This window comes from Diceros bicornis, chromosome 3 (assembly GCF_020826845.1).
Source record: "Diceros bicornis minor isolate mBicDic1 chromosome 3, mDicBic1.mat.cur, whole genome shotgun sequence".
NCBI lineage: Eukaryota > Metazoa > Chordata > Mammalia > Perissodactyla > Rhinocerotidae > Diceros > Diceros bicornis.
Window position 1 is genome coordinate 9,447,720 of NC_080742.1, and position 19,505 is coordinate 9,467,224.

Below are 19,505 nucleotides of genomic sequence, written 5' to 3' on the forward strand. Positions count from 1 at the left end.
GGTGTCCTGATTACAAGAGAGGGGCTCAGGGTTTTTTGTGAGAGAAAGGGAAGAAGATGAGGTAAGTTGTATTAAAAAAGAGTTCATTCGTGTTACATGAGGCAAGGCTAGGTTTGTACTTTATTGATTGGTTAGTGATTTGGTCATCAGCAAAGTCCAATTTCATCAGTTCTTACAAACAGGATATTGTTGTCCTTTCTGACTTATTAGAATGTTGGCAGTTTGGTCCATTTTGGAAGGTAAGGAAAACAAGATAAACAAGAAAATTCCTCTGAAATGTCTGCTCCAGCTCTATTTAATATGGCTCCTCTTATGTCATCTTTCACATTTTTCCCTTTTGATGAAGATCTTTCTCCAAAGCATCACTGATCCAACACTGGAAAACATTGATGATCAGCCATCAAAGCATCATTGGTCTCTTGTCTCAAGGAAAGCTCATTCTGAGTTATGTCATGTCCCACATAGGAGGGAAGTCATTTCCTCAGGAGCCTTTAGGCTACCTTTGAGAAATAAGAGTGGCAGAGCAGAGGAAAGCTCTACTGTTAAGTTCTTTTAAGGGTAAACATTGTCTGTAGTTCCTTGAAGTTTCTCATGTGAAGTTTCATAAGCCTCAGTAATCATTTCAAAGCACTGAGTGACCATTATCTGAGTGGTGTTTTCATAACATAAAGCTATGCAGAGCAGACAAACTTTTGCAACAATGAGAATTCTTATCATAACAAACAAAATGTTAAGTCCAAATTGGAGAAAAGACAGGAACTAGGAGGCAATGCCTGAGGGCAGCCAGCTAAAGACATCAAAGAACCACAGAATGTCAGTGGGCACTGCAAAGAGTCAGTGAGACCAAGTTAGTACCCTAGGCCAGGGGAGTCCAATTCACAGGTATATAACAAAACCTCAAAGAGGGTTGATAGGACTAGAATCCAGCATCTACGAGATACAAAGCTAATTCTTTTCTCCATTGTTACCCTCATTTTATTTTTAACTAAAGATAATCACAGGAAAACTAATTTGTTTAAGTTAAACAAGTGAGAGTTTCTGAATTCTGGAGGGATCAGGTAGGGAGAAAAATAAATGTGTCATCTTTGTTCACAAAGATATATCTTACCAAATTGTTGATCGCTTAAGAGAAAAGATTTCTTTAAATCTGCAAAAATAAAACATTAGCACATCCTCCTCAGTTTGTGTAGTCTCATGTAATTAATAATTGTACTTGATTTTTTGTTAGCAGTTTCCATTAGACTTCTGTAATTTCTTACCCAGTTCAGTTTTATGATCTAAAAGTTGATCAGAAACCTATATTTTAGAGTAAATGTCAGAGGAAAACAATAACTATCAATGACAAAAGGCTTAACATTATAAGGCAATTGACAAAGAACCCTAGTTATTTTCATGACACACTTTTTAAGATAATGACTAGAATTATGACTGATAACATTATACCAAGACATATTAGAATTTGGGGAATTTTATATAAGTTGTAGAACACATATTAATAATATTCACCCACACAATATAACCTAAGATGGTTTATCGTCACTTATTTAACACTGCTTCTCATTTAATTTAACGCACCAAATAAGCCTAAATAGTTTAATATCTCCCTTTTTATACGAGAGGAGAACAAATTCTTTGTGGTGAGGTGTTTCAGGGGCTCTTTAGAAAACCTCAAAGTTATTTCCAGGTCAAAAATACTTCATTTAGAAGGTGATTTTGGGAAATTTGTCAAAAATAACAAAGTGTTTTAAAACATTTGGTCCAATAGGGTCATAGGCCACTGTGAAACAATGCTTAACTATCCAATTAACCATGGTGACAATTAAAGATTTTAGGCAAATGCAGAGAATTAAATGTTTGTAAGAAAACCCTAAGCTCTTGTGATTAAAGACCTGATAGAAAAAATACAGGAAAGTATTTTGATCAAACATAATTACTTTATGGCAAATTTACTTTCTTAACAAAACATATCTCCATTTCTTGCAACTTTTTTTTACTGAAAACATACATTTTCTCATAGCATAATTTTATTTAATGTTGTACAAGAAATGTTTACTAATAGAGGCAAATATCATTTAGTTTTTCTGTAATAAAGCCCAAAGTAGATAAATTTAGACTTCTTTGGTAGGTAATGTTTCAGTATTTTATCTTATTTGGAAACAATCTAGACATTCAACGAATTTCCATCATTTAACATAATTTAGCAAAACTCTAAGGTTTCAAGTTACCAAAAAGATTTTGAAAGTATTTTTAAGTACATATACCATAACAGATAATTACTGTCAAAAAGTTCACCTAAAACCCTTTTAATATTACTTACATCTATTTAGTTTACTTGTTCTCAATAATTATGTTTGGATAACCTATATAAACTTCATAAGACATTAGACAAAGTCAGCCATCAAGTTTTTTGCTGCCAAATTTTATAACAGAGATAACATTAATTTGTTTGACTTTTAGAAAACTGAAGTAGAAAAGAAGTCTTATATTTAGTGTTGACAACTCTGAAGACAACAAACTTAAACTAGCTTTAATCCCAAATATTTCCTAGATCATGTGATCCTGAAATTCATTTGGATTAGTTTCTATTGTATTTTTGAGAGTGTAGTCACTTTATATAGCATGTGCTTTAAGCCAATTAAATAGAGCTATTTTAGAAATCATACCATCAAGAGGTAGAAAAATATCACATCTATATGACATCAATCTGTATAGAGACCCATAGCTATTGTTCTGAAGTGACTGTCATGAATCAGATACACTAATACACAAAGCTCACTAGTCATGAAAGAACAGTTGGATTCAAATTGTGTTTCTGGGAGATGGAATGAATTAAGGTTTTCTGCTTACATGGTTAAAGCTGTTTTTCTTCTAATATTTGTGGAGAAGACACTTGGGATGCTAGATTTTGGGTAATGGTGCTTCAATAGCCATTTGCCTCTATTTTTTTTTTTCCTTCAGTCTTAGGAATTGGTAATGGTCTAGATAACAGTTCCAGGAGAAGTTACAAGATTTTTGAGATAAATAGGGGGGGTTTTTGAGATTGATAGAAGAGAATGAGTCGAATCTGAACTGCCTTTAGAGATGCATTTCCAGTTTTGCAAAGATTTGTAAGATAAGGACAGTTGCTTTCAATTCCTCAGAAATTGGGTTGTAACTTAGATGACATCATGGGTCACTCTACATGTCCAACTATATCATGCCTAATTTGCTTTTTACCCTCTGGGTACATAGTTTTATTTTAACTTGGGGAGGAAGGCCTATAAAAAGAATTCCTGTCAAGCTCTGAATCTCAGCTTCCAGTTTGGCCAAATTTCTGATCATGAGTTATTAAATCCTTTCCAATATCTTCTCAGGTTTCAGCTGGGACAAACAGTAAATGTTTCTTGCCGTACTAAACAACTCCTTTAAATTTTAATTTTAGTTTTACCTTGATTGTTACAGGGAATAGCATGGCAGTTTACGAGATAATCACCCAAAGTGTGTGAACTCTGGGAAGGACCCTTTGAAGAGGCCCTCCTTCAAAGATAGAAATAGAGATGTCTGTAAAGCCATTAACTTAATGGACTTTTGTATAGTCTTTTCTTTTAAGATCCTCTTATATCTTAATTTTTCATTAGCTTTTACAATGAAACTTTCAATAACTTTTTTTTTTGGAATTGTGACACCTTTGTTTTCAAGTACACTTCTTAAATGATCTTATCTAATTAGAACATTTCTTCTAATGGACAATGCAATTCTCCTGAATCTGGTGGCAGTTTGGTAGGACCCTAGCCATAAATGTAGTTTAACCCCCATTTCTACTCAGTGATATATGGCTACAAAAGGGGTGCAAGCCACGTTTCTGTCTGACCATATTTTTGGGCCCCAAACCTGATGGGTAGTGAGCCAAGTTCTCAGGACACAAAACAAGATTAGTAAGATCTTGCTGTTCTTCGTAAATATTTACAACTTCTGAGAACATTGTTTTTAAACAGTGTGTCAGAATGTGGCATGCTGGAGTTCTTAGAAATTAATGTTTGCAATTAATTTGTCTGGTTTGCTGTTCTCAAATCTAGTGCACAAAAAGACAAGTTATAGAAGCTCAAAATAGCCTCAAAGTTGCCACTGTAATTTTAAATCATCTGTAGTATTATTGGTCCCCTAGGACAAAAATTTGCAAGAGGAGGGGCCATAGTTCTTAAATATAAACCCAGCTGCAGATCTTGAGGGAAGAACTTCTCAGGAACTTTTAGAAGATGAAATGCCCATGTTAAAGCATGGCCAAAGAGTCAAGGAGACAAAGAGATATCAGCTGCAAGCCACAGGTTGTTACATGTACATCTGACCAACTGGCTACAGCTGTTTGGACAAATAACACAATAGACAGAATTTGAGCACTCACCAGACAGAGAATAAAACCTCAGATGGCAGCAGCCACAGCCAACTCAAACAGAGAAATCCTTTCAGACAGCATTAGCCATGAGCCACCATGAGGTGGACCATGCAAGGAAACTTTTCCAGATGGCAAAAGGTGTGAGGTGGCTTGGAGTCTATTGTCTCCTGGTTGATTGACCCCATATTGGGCTATTGCCCCCAGAATCCCCAAAAAAGTGAAAGATCTCAATGAAAAAGAGAAGGGATGGTCAGAACCTGAAAGGACTCATAATTGGAGGAGCGAGTGGTCCATGGAAGCGGTGCGCGCATGAGGAGACTCGTGTTAATACCAAACTCATTTCGAGGGGGCGCCAGTCCACGAAAGAGAGATCACTTCAGATCCCACTTCTGACACAACCTACAAAAACAGAAACCAATTTAAGAGACAAAGTATTTATTTGAGATCAAAGGATTGCAATTCAAGCAGCACAGATTCATGTAGAAATTCAAATAGTGTCCCATTTATAGGAAAGGAGTTAAGAGTTTTATGAGAAAAAAGGAAGAAAATGAAGTAAGTTGTATTAAAGAAGAGTTCATTGGTGCTGGATGAGCTAAGGTGAGGATTATACTTCATAGATTGGCTTGAGATTCTGTCATCAGGCAAAAGGCTAGACTTGTACCTCATTGATTGCTTAGCAATCTGGTCATCAGAAAAGTCCAATTTCATCAGTTCTTACAAACAAGATCTTCTTGTCCTTCCTGACTGCTTAAAATGTTGGCAGTTTGGTACAGTTTGGAATGTAAATAAAACAACATAAGCAAGGCAATTCCTCTGAAATGGCAGCTCTGGCGCTGTTTTAATATGACTCCACTCATGTCATCTTTCACAATGTGAAGCTTTGGGAAAGTTATTTAAAACATCAGCCTCACTTTCTCTACGTCTAAATTGAGTCTAATAATATTTATCCCACAGGGCTATTTTCAGGATAATACAACAATGAACATAAGCCAATTAGTGCATTGGTAGAGTGTAGTGGATGTCCAATCAAATAATGCTATTATTGCTATTATTCTACCAACATCTTTAAGCTTCTCAGATCTCTCATCATTTATCATCCTTCCTTTCATCTTGTTGTCAGACTTCTGTCTCTTCTCTCTAGGGCCCCTCCCTCCCTCATTTCTCTCTCCAGTCTCCTCCTTGTGCCCCCAGGGAAGCAGCTGCTTAGGCCCTAGCCTTGTCCCCACCACCCACCAAGGTATGGCTCTTCCCACGAGGTCACTCTGGGATTCTCTCCACCCAGGCAAGATACAGAGCCATGCTGGGCCACTTTGCCCTCCTGTGGGCCCTCCTGTTCCTGGTAACTCCAATCCCCTTTCCTGGTGTGGGAGGCACAGGAAGGTTCTGAGGCCCTCACCACCCCTGTTTCACCACTTCCTCCCTTGTAGGTGACAGGGCAGTAGTCAGGCTGGAGCAACTGGTCTCAGTGGTGGCATGTGTGATCACCCTGGCTCAGCTTGGCCACCCTGCCATGTATGGACCAAACCACAATCAGCTAAATCCACTTGGTACGACTCCCAATAGAGGATAAGAATCCTGAGAGACTCCTCTGACTGGTGATATTCAACGTAGATGGGCAGTGGAATTCAGTCCTAAAAGCAGATAAGTCAAGGTGATGGAGGCTAAGGATGGCACCAGCTGTACCCTGTTGGTGCTGAGGGTAGAGAAGCATGATACCAGTGTGTGATACTGCACTGACTGGGACCAGCATAACCCCATGAGCAACTTGGTTCCGTTGCAAAAGGGAGTCAGACTCCTTACTCCGCCCAGGTCTGGCAACTTCCACCACCGCGGGGTCCCTTGGGCTACCCTCGGGTCATGCCTCAGCATCCCAGACTCTCCTGCATGCCACCTTTGCCAGTCCACTGCAAATAGTGGTTGAGACTAAAAAGCTGCTAGAGCGCAGGCTGACACAGACTCAGGGAGCCCTCTAGTTGGAAGGGGCCTTTCCAAAGATCATCTAGTTCAGTGTTTCTGAAACATTTGGAGGAGAATCTTTGCTTCTAAATCCAGTAACTATTAGCCATATGTGGCTATTGAGCACTTGAAATGTAGCTAGACCAATAGTCCAAGCTAAGATGGACTGAATGTACAAAGTACAAACCGTATTTTGAAGTATTTTTGAAGATTAAACAGCCCGCCTGGAAAGTGTGGTATCTGGTGTAACAATTTCTGCTACGTCCATACATTGGGATCAAGAAAGCCCTGGTCAAGCCGTGCAGCACCTGCTGCACATTTCATCTGACAACACTGTCACAATGGAGGCAGGCATTCCGCTGGGCAAACTTGAGGCAGACAAGACACCTGCAACTTCCACCTCTACCCTCACTGTTCACTGTGTGGGGAAAGGAGACTCAGCCACCTACAATTGTGTCCTCTGGGAGGCGCACAGCGGCAGACGTTAGAGCCATGCCAGTCAATATGTTCATTGGTTCTTCATTCACTATTATAAACTGAAGAAGCACAGTTACCACCGGTATGCTTTTATGCAGTTTTCTAGATAAACATTCACGTGGGCGACTGTGTATGGCGTTGCCAAATTCTACATTTCCTCAAAGAGGAAGCTTTGCATAAGTAAATGCAAATGATCACCCTCATGTTTTCAGGAATCGCCTCTCTCGCCAACAGGCTTTCCCATGGCACCCACGTTTATTCATCTGGGTCAACCTCCCTCACTCGCTCCATTTTGTTTTCTGCTAAGATATGTATGTCACATCATTGCTATGACTTCTTTTGTACTAGTCAATTTGCATTATATTAGTTTTTTCTGAGCCATCTTTCTGATTTGATTAAAATACTAGATATTAGATATTAGATATCAGATATAAAATACTAGATACTCCTTCTCCTAGAGGCTGTAATGTAACAAACAGCATGATCTAACCACAGGCAGGGCCGACTGTATGATAATATATCAGATGCATGCACTGGAGCGGTGACATTTGATTTTGCACAAAACTTATAAACACTGCTACTTAATGAGTCTGAATCAAAGTCTACTTTGGATTGGAGTTTGAGGAGTAGTTCATTTTCTGCTTTAAGATTCCATTCATCCAACAGGAAGTGTTTGACTGACTCCTCTGAGCCAGGCGCTGTCACAGCAGACATTACAGATCTCCTCTGCTCTGTCAAGGCTGCAGGTTGCTCCTGTGGAGCCCTTTCTCCTGCTGGGCTGCTATTATTTGGCTACACATGTGGTACAGCAAAGTGGTTAGGACCTAGGCCTCTTGTACAGAGAGAGCCAGGTCTGACCTGGGCTCTGACACTGACTAGCTGTGTGTCAGGCCGATGGCTTCTCTAGCCCATTTCCTCACCTGTAACACAGAGGTCCTTGTAGTTACCGCATGGGTTGTTGTGAGGGCTCCTGAGATGATGCACACTAATGATTTTGTCCAGTGCATGGCACATTGTGAGAGCTCAGTAAATGTTACCTAATAAAAAGCAAAATAACAACTAGCATAATTATTCATACAGGAACACACACACACAGACACAGCTTTGTATACCAGGGCTTAGCACCACATCTGTCATAGTGTGGCTGACTGTTACGGCTTAGTTAAAGAGAGATTAGCTAGACATGAAGAGACTCTCTTGAATAGTCATCCTAAATCAATTTAAATCTGTTTTCAGCCATGGTTCCATAGTCCCTTTGACTTACACACATTGGGGAGGACAGTGACCTTGTACTTGGAGCACATCACATCTACTGGGGGAAAAACAAGTCCATATTTGGAGTCATTTCCTCCTCCTGCCCTTCTCCTTTAGGCTGAGGTGAGCTTCCCCAAGGTTATTTTGCCCACACTCACCAAAGGCAAACCAGCCAGAGGAAACCAGCTCTGTCCTAAGTAACTGTTTGCCAATTGAATGGGCTTAAATTGCTGATTCATAGAAACACTGAAAGAATTTTACTAGAATGTACAGCACTGAATATAGTGGGGACTCAAGGAATGTCTGTTGAATTGAGATGAATATTTTGATTATTATTGTGTTGCTCACATTACCTAGTGAGTGGGGGATTTTGTATACTTGGATGCCGGAAAGATCTTGATAATTTTGTCTTAATTTATTTTCCTTTAGACCTGAAGTGGGTGAGACACAATGACTCTGAGGTATAGAAGCAACATTATACGATCTAATGAATGCTGAATAAAATCTAAGGAATTCTTCAAAATCACTATTTTCATATAGCATGTCTATCACTCTACTCCCCACTCATCCTAGTACTGTGGGAAAGTGATGTCTGTAACCTAGGAGTCATCTTGTAAAAATCACAATTCAAACAATTGTGTGGTCCATCTGAACTCTATGTTGACTGTTTTGTCTTGGGGGGTCTTTTTTTTCACCCTGAGAATGAGTTCGGAGGAAAGGACACAGCTCTGGGTTGGTCATCTCTGGACTTTGACAGCTTGGATATTTTTTTCTATGTCATTTCTGCAGTCCTCAAATTGTCCATTAGAAAACATTTATGACTTGAATTTTATATTAAAATTTATTTTGAAGAAGAATTCACATATTTCTTAATATTGAAACTATCTCCGCATGTTATTGAGCACTTAGAGACCACATGTGAAACGTGGTGATTAAAAAAGCCTGGAATTGACTCTGTCTTGATCACATTTTCTCCCCATTTCTCTAACAACTTTTGCCTTTTTCAGAAAACAAAGTCTGTTTCCCTTCTGATTCCTACCGATCTTGTCTGCCAGATTAGAAACAATGTTCGTGCTTGGGGTGCTCAAGGTGGTTTTTGGGCTTGAAAATCTCTTTTTCCCTTACTTGTACAGATTGGAAGTTTTACAGATAGTGGTAAAAATACTCAGTTCTTTTTTTCTTTTTGCCTTTTACTGGGAATTATTATGTTTTATCATTTTTATTATTTTATTGAGGTCACAGAGGTTTATAACACTGTGTAAATTGCAGGTGTACATCATTTTATTTTTGCTTATGTATAGACTGCATTGTGTTAACCACCAAAGTCTAGTTTCTATTTGTCACCATATATGTGCCCCTTTACCCCTTTTGCTCTCCCTCCACTCATTCCCCTCTGGTAACCACCAGTCTGTTCTTCTTATCTATGTGTTTGTTTGTATATCTTCCACATATAAGTGAAATCATGTAGTATTTGCCTTTCTCTGACTTATTTAGCTCAGCATTATACCCTCAAGGTCTATCAAGATTGTCACAAATGGCAGGATTTTATCTTTTTTATGGCTGAGTAGTATTCCATTGTGTATATATACCACATCTTCCCTATCCATTCATCCTTTGATGGGCACTTGGGTTGCTTCCAAATCTTGGCTATTGTGAATACTGCTGCAATGAACACATAGGTGTATATGTCTTTTCAAATTAGGGTTTTCATGTTCTTTGGATAAATACCCATAAGTGGAAGAGCTGTATTTTATGGTAGTTCTATTTTCAAATTTTTGAGAAATGTCTATACTATATTCCATAGTGGATGCCCAGTTTGCATTACTTCCAGCAGTGTATGAGGGTTCTGTTTGCTCCACATCCTCTCCAACACCTGTTATATTTCTTTTCTTTTTAATAATAGCCATCTTGACAGGTATGGATGTGGTGACCTCTCGTTGTAGTTTTTATTTGAATTTCCCTAAGGGTTAGTGATGTTGAACATCTTTTCATTTGTCTGTTGGCCATCCGTATGTCTTCTTTGGAAAAATATTTGTTCAGATCATCTGTTCATTCTTTGATTGGGTTGTTTGTTTTTTTGTTGTTGAGTGGTATTAGCTCTTCAAATATTTTAGAAATTAACCCATTATCTGATATCTGATTTGCAACTATTTTCTCCCAGTTGGTGTATTGTCTTTTAAGTTTGTTGATAGTTTCTTTTGCCATGAAGCAGCATTTTAGTTTGATGTAGACCCATTTGTTTATTTTTTCTTTTGTTTCCCTTGCCTGAGGAGACATGGTATTCTTAAAGATATTGCTAAGACCGACGTCAGAGTGTACTGCCTATGTTTTCTTCTAGGAGTTTTATGGTTTCAGGTCTTACATTTAAGTCTTTAATCCATTTTGAGTTAATTTTTGTGTACAGTGTAAGATAATGGTCTACTTTCATTCCTTTGCACATGGCTATCCAGTTTTACCAACACCACTTATTGAAGAGATATTCCTTTCTCCATTGTCTGTTCTTGGCTCCTTTGTCAATGATTAGCTGTCCGTAGATGTGTGGTTTAATTTCTGGGCTCTCAATTCTGTTCCATTGATCTCCGAGTCTGTTTCTCCGCTAATATCATGCTGTTTTGATCACTATAGCTCTGTAGTAAATTTTGAAATCAGTGAGCATTACACCTCCAGCTTTGTTCTTTTTTCTCCAGCCAGCTTTGGCTATTCAGGGTCTTTTGTTGTTCCATATAAGTTTTAGAATTCTATGTTCTATTTCTGTGAAAAACGTCATTGGGTTTCTGATGGGGATTGCATTGAATCTTTAGATTGCTTTAGATAATGTGGATATTTAAGTATGTTAATTCTTCAGTATACAAGCACAGAATATCTTTCCTTTTCTTTGTTTCTTCTTCAATTTCTTTCAGTACTGTCTTATAGTTTTCAGTGTACAGGTCTTTCACCTCCTGGCTAAATTTATTCCTAGGTATTTTATTTTTTTTATTGTGATTGTAAATGGAATTTTATATTTGATTTGTCTGTGTGCTAGTTCATTGTTAGTGTATAGAAACACAACTCACCTGGTATGTTGATTTTATATCCTAAACTTTGCTGTTTTCATTTATTATTTCTAATAGTTTTTTAGTGGATTCTTCAGGGTTTTCTATATATAAAATCATGTCATCCACAAATAGTGACAGTTTTACTTCTTCCTTTCCAATTTGGATACATTTTATTTCCTTTTCTTACCTAATTGCTCTTGCTAGGATTTCCAATACTATGTTGAATAAGAGTGGCAAAAGTATGCATCGTTGTCTTTCTCCTGTTCTTGGGAGATAGCTTTCGGTTTTTTTACCCTTGAGTATGGTGTTAGCTGTATGTTTGTCTTACATGGTCTTTATTATGTTGAAGTATTTTCCTTCTATATCCATTTTATTGACATTTTTTAATCGTAAATGGATGCTGAATCTTCTCAAATGCTTTCTCTGCGTCTGTTGAGATGATATGTGATTTTTATTCTTCATGTTGTTAATGTGGTGTAGCACACTGATTGAATTGTGGATGTTGAACCATCCTTGCATCCCTGGAAAAAATTCCACTTGATAGTGACGTATGATCCTTTTAATATATTGTTGTATTCAATTTGCTAATATTTTGTTTAGAATTTTTGCATCTATGTTTGTCAGGGTATTGGCCTGTAATTTTCTTTTTTTTTCTGTCATCCTTGTCTTGTTTTGGTATTAGGGTAGTGTAGATCTTGTAAAACGAGTTAGGAACATCCCCTCCTCCTCAAGTTTTTGGAAAAATTTGAGAAGAATAGGTGTGAAATCTTCTCTGAATGCTAGACAGAATTCCCCAGAGAAGTCATCTGGTCCTGTATATTTTTCGGGGGAAAGTTTTTTTTTTTGATGAGGAAGGTTGGCCCTGAGCTAACATCTGTTGCCAATCTTCCACTTTTTGCTTGAAGAAGACTGTCCCTGAACTAAAATCCATGTCAATCTTCCTCCAATTTTTATATGTTGGATTCTGCCACAGTATGGCTTGATGAGTGGTGTGTAGCTCTGATCCTGGGATCCGAACCTGTGAACCCCAGGCTGCCAAAGCAGAGCACATGAACTTAACCACTATGCCACCAGGTCGGCCCTAGGGGGGAGGTTTTTGATTGCTCTTTCAATCTCCTTTCAAGTGTTTTGGTCTATTCAGATTCTCTGTTTGTTCTTGATTTAGTTTTGGAAGGTTGTATGATTCTGGGAATTTATCCATTTCTTCTTGGTTATCCAATTTGTTTGCATATAGCTTGTCATAGTATTCTCTTATACTGCTTTGTATTTCTGTGGTATCTGCTGTTCCTGATTTCTCCTCTCATGTTTCTGATTTTATTTATTTGAGCCCTCTCCTTTTTTCTTAGTGTGTCTAGTAAAGTTTGTCAATTTTCTTTACCTTTTCAAAGAACCAGCTCTTAGTTTCATTGGTCCTTTCTATTTTCTTTGTAGACTTGACTTCATTTATTTCCACTCTGACTTTTACGATTTCCTTCCTTCAAATGATTTTGGGCTTCATTTGTTCTTGTTTTTCTAGCTCCTTTAGCTATAATATTAGAGCGTTTATTTGGGATCATTCTTGTTTATAGAGGTAAGCCTGTATTGCTATAACCTTTCCTCTTAGCATCACTTTTGCTGCATCCCACAGATTTTGTATTTAGGTTTTTTTTTTTTTTATTTCTCCTTGGATTTCTTCATTAATCCTATAGTTATTCAGTAGCATATTTGTGACTTTTCCAGCCTTCTTCTTGTACTTGATTTCTAGTTTCATACCCTTGTGGTTGGAAAAAATGCTTGATATCATTTCAAATTTTAGTTTAAATAAAGAATTTAATATTTCACAGGGGATAGATCTATAAATTTCTTCTTTTATTCTAGGAAAAGTAATGTCATCACAGAAATTGTTTTCTCATTTGGCATTGCTGGGTAGAGAAGCATATTGCCAAATAGTAAGAGTAGCTTTATTAAAAATAGAAAAATTTATTCACATTTCTCAAGTATATTTGCTTTGGCATATTTCCATTTCAGTTACTGAAGAGTTTTTTCTTTCAGAAATGCATTCCCAAATTGCTAATGAAGCAGCCCTGGTTGTTGTGAGAACAAAAGGGCCTTTCCTTTGATGCAATTACTCAGCAGTTTCAACACAATTGAACACCTGGAGATAAAAAAAAAGTCTTAATTCTCTGAAGGCTTTTCCTAGTAATTTAGAAAAGTGGTTGGTTGACCACTTGGGCCTGAACTCTTCTTTTTCTGCTCTTATTCTTTCCATTTTCCATCAGTGCTTTTCAGTGTAGTGCCTTGTTGGAAAACAGACATTTGGGTCAATTTATCTGAGGAAAACTTATAAAATATCTGATGCCACAAAACTTGTATTCGAGGACTCCAAAGTAAGCCAAAAGATCAAATTGCCAGTACACGGTGTTTTCACTGCTAGTTCCGTCATGAAGCTCAGGAGGGGGCTGAGTTTTTGTAGAAGCTGTAACCAGTGTGACAGCTCCGGCTGGATCAAGAAATTCGGAGGACCGACTAAGCTTGCTGTAGCTCCCTCTGGTAAGTAACCTTTTTCTATTTTTACCCTATTAATGAAAAAGTGATAGGTGCTTTTTAGACAAAACAGTTTAGGATCACACTTATCTGACTGCCACATACTTGGCCTCAGCATATGAAAAGCAAGCTTGCAGCTACTGGTCACTCTATATGAAAATAAACCACATTCATTAATTCTTTTTTCACTTCCCTGATTGTAAGCAGATTGAAATTCTACTTTTAGAATACACACACACACAAGGTTAGACTCAGGCTAGAAATTAAGATAGTTTGAGGATCATATCTGTAAACCATTGACATAAGTTATTAGTTCAAGATAGTTTTCTTGTAGACCTTCTTTTAAGTGAGAGACACCTTTATTAATTACCTATTCTCTATATTTTGAGATAAAACATACTGCTCCTTTCTCAAACTAACCTGCAAAATCTACATTATTGGTTTTCATCTCATCTGTAACAACAGTGCAAAAAACTAATTCTTAAAGTAAATGGCTGTAGAACATCAATACATCTCACTTCTTATTACTCTAGCATCTTAGAGGTAGGCTGAGATCAGTCAAAATTTATGCTGTCAAAACTCTTTTTGTATTGCCTAGAGATGGGCCACTTTAAGGGAATTTGTAAGCTCAATAAGCCATTTCAGCTCCAATGTCCACGAAAATTGTCCACACGTTTTTACATCTTCATTTGCTCATTCATTCTGTCAGCAAACATTCATTGAAGACGGTTTCTGTTCTGGATGATAGAGATTAAAGGGTGGACAAGACACAGATAGAGCAATTTCCAGCATTCCCACAGCTTCTAGTCTAGTGGATGAGTGTTCTAACTCCATCCCGGTCCTTGGAGGCAGTCCTCTGCCTGACCTAGCAAGGAGGACATTAACACGGAGTTAACTAACCAAAACAATTCTGAGTCTCTGAAGGGTGGAGACATTAGGTCCATTTGGTATTTCTATATTGAAAGATTTGTAATGAATTTTAGATATTTTATTTATTTGATTCCAAAAATAACCAATGGGAAAAAACGAATGAAAATTGCTAAACCTGTCATTTGGTGAGAGAATGATAAACATCAAGTATTAAAATATTTAACTGGGCAAACATATTCAAGAATGTCATTAGCTGGGTTTGTTTTTTTCTGAATGCAATCCAGTAAATTTGTTCTATCCTCATGAGCCTTAAAGATGAATTCTTGCCTGAATGAGGGAAAATATCTCACAAGGATGTTCCTAACCTACTAGATCCATTGAAATGAAAGTTTTTAGAGAATTTTCACAAAGTTGATAAAGCATTGAAAAAATGAAAGAAATTATATATTTTGGTTTCCATAGTGGTTGTGATCACATAAACATAACATTCATAAATTGAAAAGCAACTTTCTGGTGCTTTTTTCCCCCAACTGATTATATATATTCAGTGTAAACTGTAGCAATCAAATTAAATAATATTGACACAAATATAATTCATGTGGGTCCTGAAAATTGTTTTTTGGAAAGTGCAGTGCAGGGAAAAATATGGCCTTTGATTCTGGGTCTATCGCCTTCTGTGTGATTATTCTTAAGCCAATAAATTGTGATTCACTCACTATTGCTCTACTGAAACTATAAAAACACTACTTGCCCAATATGAAAAAATTGGAGAATACAAAAAGTAAAGAAAAAATTAAAACTTTATATTGACATGTCACTGTTAACATTTTGATATATTTCCATCCATTCATTCTATCTATGCAACAACCATTACAAGTGGATGTTGTGAAGATTAAGTGAAATTAAGTATGGAAATTACCAACATAGTCAGTGATAAAAAAGTCAATTCCCCAGACTTCAAATTACCACCATTGGAATTCTTTATGAAATCAGGAGTACAGATAAGTGTGTTAATTACCAATCTATAGGTCACATTAGAACAAATGGTCAGTATTTGGAAAAAGCTTTCAATTTCTCAGACTAATTGTTACCTGCTTCTAAAAATGATTAGACTATAATAAGCATTATGTCAAATATCACTAGCCTAAATATAAGGTGATCTCTCATTTTCAAGTAGAAATATCCACAAGTAAAAAAAACAGAGAATTTTGCAACTCGAACATGTAAATTTATAGTGATATAGATAAAAGTATAATATACACTTATCACATTTAATCTCTTAATTAGATTATAGCTACAGAGTTAACAAATATATCAATACAAATATCAGTTGAGAAATATTTCTCTTTTTACCCTCACATTTCATTAAAAATTTTATTCAGAGTCTTCACATGCATCTACATTAGAGCAAGTCTCTAAGTCATCCCAGGGGCTGAGGGTCTGTTTTGTGATCACAGTAGGATGATGTCACTGGATATTTTATCTAAAGAGACAATTATTCATTTATAAAATAAAAGGAACATATTTTTTTCACTTATTCTATTATTCTATGAATGTGCAACATAAGCATAAACTATAGAGACTTTAGTCTCAAATAATATCTACCAAATCCATGTATAATTTCTTTATTTTCTTTCTACAGTGCTAGCTTCGAAACTAACATTAATTGAGTTCATTTCAGGTGGAGATCTTGTCTAAGTAGTGTTTTTTGATCACAGCAGAGTATTAGAAGAGGGTCTTTTAATATGAGAGGGTGCACAGGGACTAAAACAACGTGACCGTTGCTTATTGAAGGATAGCTTTGGGAAAGAATGACTCACTTTATCTTCCGTCGCTTTAAGTCTGTCTGAATTCTGCATGTTTGGGGTCTATATCACAGAGCTATATTTGCAAACATAGTCCCCCACCTCTCATGTCATATTCAAGTTAGACCTTACTAAACTATCAACCACAGGGGCAGAAAAAGAAACAAGCTATAATGCACAAACTCTTCGTCATTTATTGTGACTGCCTATTTCCAAAACCTATTTCAGATGACCTAAAATCAAATACCCAAGTACAGACATACCTTGTTTTATTACGTTCTGCTTTATTGCACTTCGCAGATATTGCATTTTTTAAAAGTTGAAAGTTTGTGGTAACCCTGTGTTGAGCAAATCTACCAGTGCAATTTTTCCAATAGCATTCACTAGCTTTGTGTCTCTGTTTCACATTTCGGTAATGCTCACAATATTTCAAACTTTTTCATTATTATTATATTTGTTATGGTGATCTGCGATCAGTGATCTTTGATGTTACTGTTGTAATTGTTTTGGGGCACCATGAACGGTGCCCATGTAAGACGGCAAAATTAATTGATAAATCTTGTTTGTGTTCTGACTGCTCCATCTACTGTTCCCCTATCTCTCTCCCTCTCCCTGGTCCTCCCTATTCTCTGAAACACAATAATATTGAACTTAGGCCTATTAAAACCCTACAATGGCCTCTAAGTGTTCAAGTGAAAGGAAGAGTTGCATGTCTCTCATTTTAAATTAAAAGCTTGAAATGAGTAAGCTTAGTAAGGAAGGCATGTCGAAAGCCGAGACAGGCCAATAGTTAGGCCTCTTGTGCCACTTAGCTAAGGTGTGAATGCAAAGGAAAAGTTCTTGAAGGAAGTTTAAAGTGCCACTCCAGTGAACACAGAAATGATAAGAAAGCAAAATGGCCCTATTGTTGATATTGAGAAAGTTTCAGTGGTCTGGATAGAAGATCAAAAGAGCCACAACATTCCCTTAAGCCAAAGCATAATCCAGAGCAAAGGCAGAACTTTCTTCAATGCCATGAAGGGTTGAGAGAGCTGAGAAAGCTGCAGAAGAAAAGTGTGAAGCTAGCAGAGGTTGGTTCATGAGGTTTAAGGAGAGTGGCCATCTCCATAACATAGAAGGGCAAGGGGAATCAGCAAGTGCTAATGTAGAAGCTGCAGCAAGTTATCTAGAAGATTTAGCTAAGATAATGCATGAAGGTGGCTACACTAAACAACAGATTTTCAATGTAGATTAAACAGCCTTATGTTGGAAGATGTCATCTAGGACTTTCATAGCTAGAGAGAAAAATTCAATGCCTGGCTTCAAAACTTCAAAGCACAGGCTGACTCTGTTTTTAGGGGCTAATGCAGCTGGCGACTTTGTGTTGAAGCCAATGCACACTTATCATTCTGAAAATCCTAGACCCTGTAAGTATTATGCGAAATCTACTCTGCCTGTGCTTTATAAATGAAAGAAAAAAACCTAGGTGAGAGCACATCGATTTACAACATGATTTACTGAATATTTTAAGCCCACTGTTGAGATCTACTGCTCATAAAAGAAGATTCCTTTCAAAGTAATATTGCTCATTGACAATGCACCTGCTTACCCAAGAGCTCTGCTGGAGATGTACAATGAGATTCATGTTGTTTTCATGCCACCTAACACAACATCCATTCTGCAGACCATGGATCAAGGAGTAATTTTGACTTTAAAGACTTATTATTAAAGAAATACACTTCATAAGGCTATAGCTGGCATAGATAGTGATTCCTCTGATGGATCTGGGCAAAGTAAATTGAAAACCTTCCAGAAACGATTCACCATTCTAGATGCCATTAAGAACATTTGTGAAGGGGCCGGCCCAGTGGCACAAGCGGTTAAGTGTGTGCACTCCGCAGAGGAGGCCCGGGGATCGCCGGTTCAGATCCCGGGCGCACACGGATGCACTGCTTGGCAGTGGTAGATATGCGGCTGCGTCCCATATAAAGCAGAGGAAGATGGGCACGGATGTTAGCCCAGGGCCAGTCTTCCTCAGCAAAAAAGGAGGAGGATTGGCAGATGTTAGCACAGGGCTGATCTCCTCACAAAAAAAAAAGAACTTTCGTGATTCATTGAAAGAGGTTAAAATGTCAACATTAACAGTCATTTAGAAGAGGTTGATTTAACCCTCATGGATGTCTTTGAGAGGTTCAAGACTTCAGTGGAGGAAGTAACTGCCGATGTAGTACAAATAGCAAGAGAACTAGAATTCGAAGTGGAGCCTGAAGATATGACTGAATTGCTTCAATCTCATGATAAAACTTAAATGAATAAGGATTTACTTCTTATGGATGAGGAAAGAAGCTGGTTTCTTGAGATGGAATCTCTTCCTGATGAAGATGCTGTGAAGAGTGGTGACATGACAACACAGGATTTAGAGTATTACAAGAACTTAGTTGACAAAGCAGCGGCAGCGTTTGAGAGGATTGACTCTAACTTGGAAAGAAGTCCTACTGTGGGTAAAACGGTATCAAAGAGCATCACATGCTACAGAGAAATTGTTCACGAAAGGAAGGTTCCGTTGATGTGGTAAACTTCAGCATTGTCCTATTTTAAGAAATTGCCACAGTCACATGTACCTCAGTCATCACCACCCTTTTCAGTCAGCAGCCATCAGCATTGAGGAAAGACTCTCCACCAAAAAAAGATGACAATTTATAGAAAGCTCAGATGGTTATCATTCTTAAACAATAAAGTATTTTTTTACTAAGGTCTGTACATTGTTTTTTTAGACATAATGCTATTGCACACTTAATAGACTACAGTATTGTGTAAACCTAACTTTTATATGCACTGGGAAACCAAGAAAATTGTGTAACTTGCTTTATTGCAATATTTGCTCTGTTCGGGAACTGAACTGGCAATATCTCCGAAATATGCTTGTGCAGTCAGACCATAAAATAAAAAAGAAGATGAAAACCACTAAGGAAAGCAGAAGAAAAAATGTCTATGATTATCTAGCAAGAAGCACAGGCTCATATTTTCTGCTCAAAGGTAGGAGAAATAAGGTAGTGGAATTCATCCTTTTTGTTAACTGATGAAATGAAGCATATCAAGTTTTCAAACAGAATATGTTTATCCCACTATAAAAATAGGAAAGGACTATAATGCATGAGTCCTTTAGGAGTTAAGTGAAGTAAAAGAGTGGACATTGCCTTAACAAACATTTTGTACAATGGAAGAAATGGTCTT

At 37.3% G+C, this 19,505-nt stretch overlaps 1 pseudogene; it reads left to right on the forward strand.

Moving 5' to 3' along the window:
- The first annotated feature begins 16,965 nt into the window (after positions 1–16,965).
- LOC131422792 (tigger transposable element-derived protein 1-like) lies at positions 16,966–18,974 on the forward strand (annotated as a pseudogene).
- The last annotated feature ends 531 nt before the right edge of the window (positions 18,975–19,505 follow it).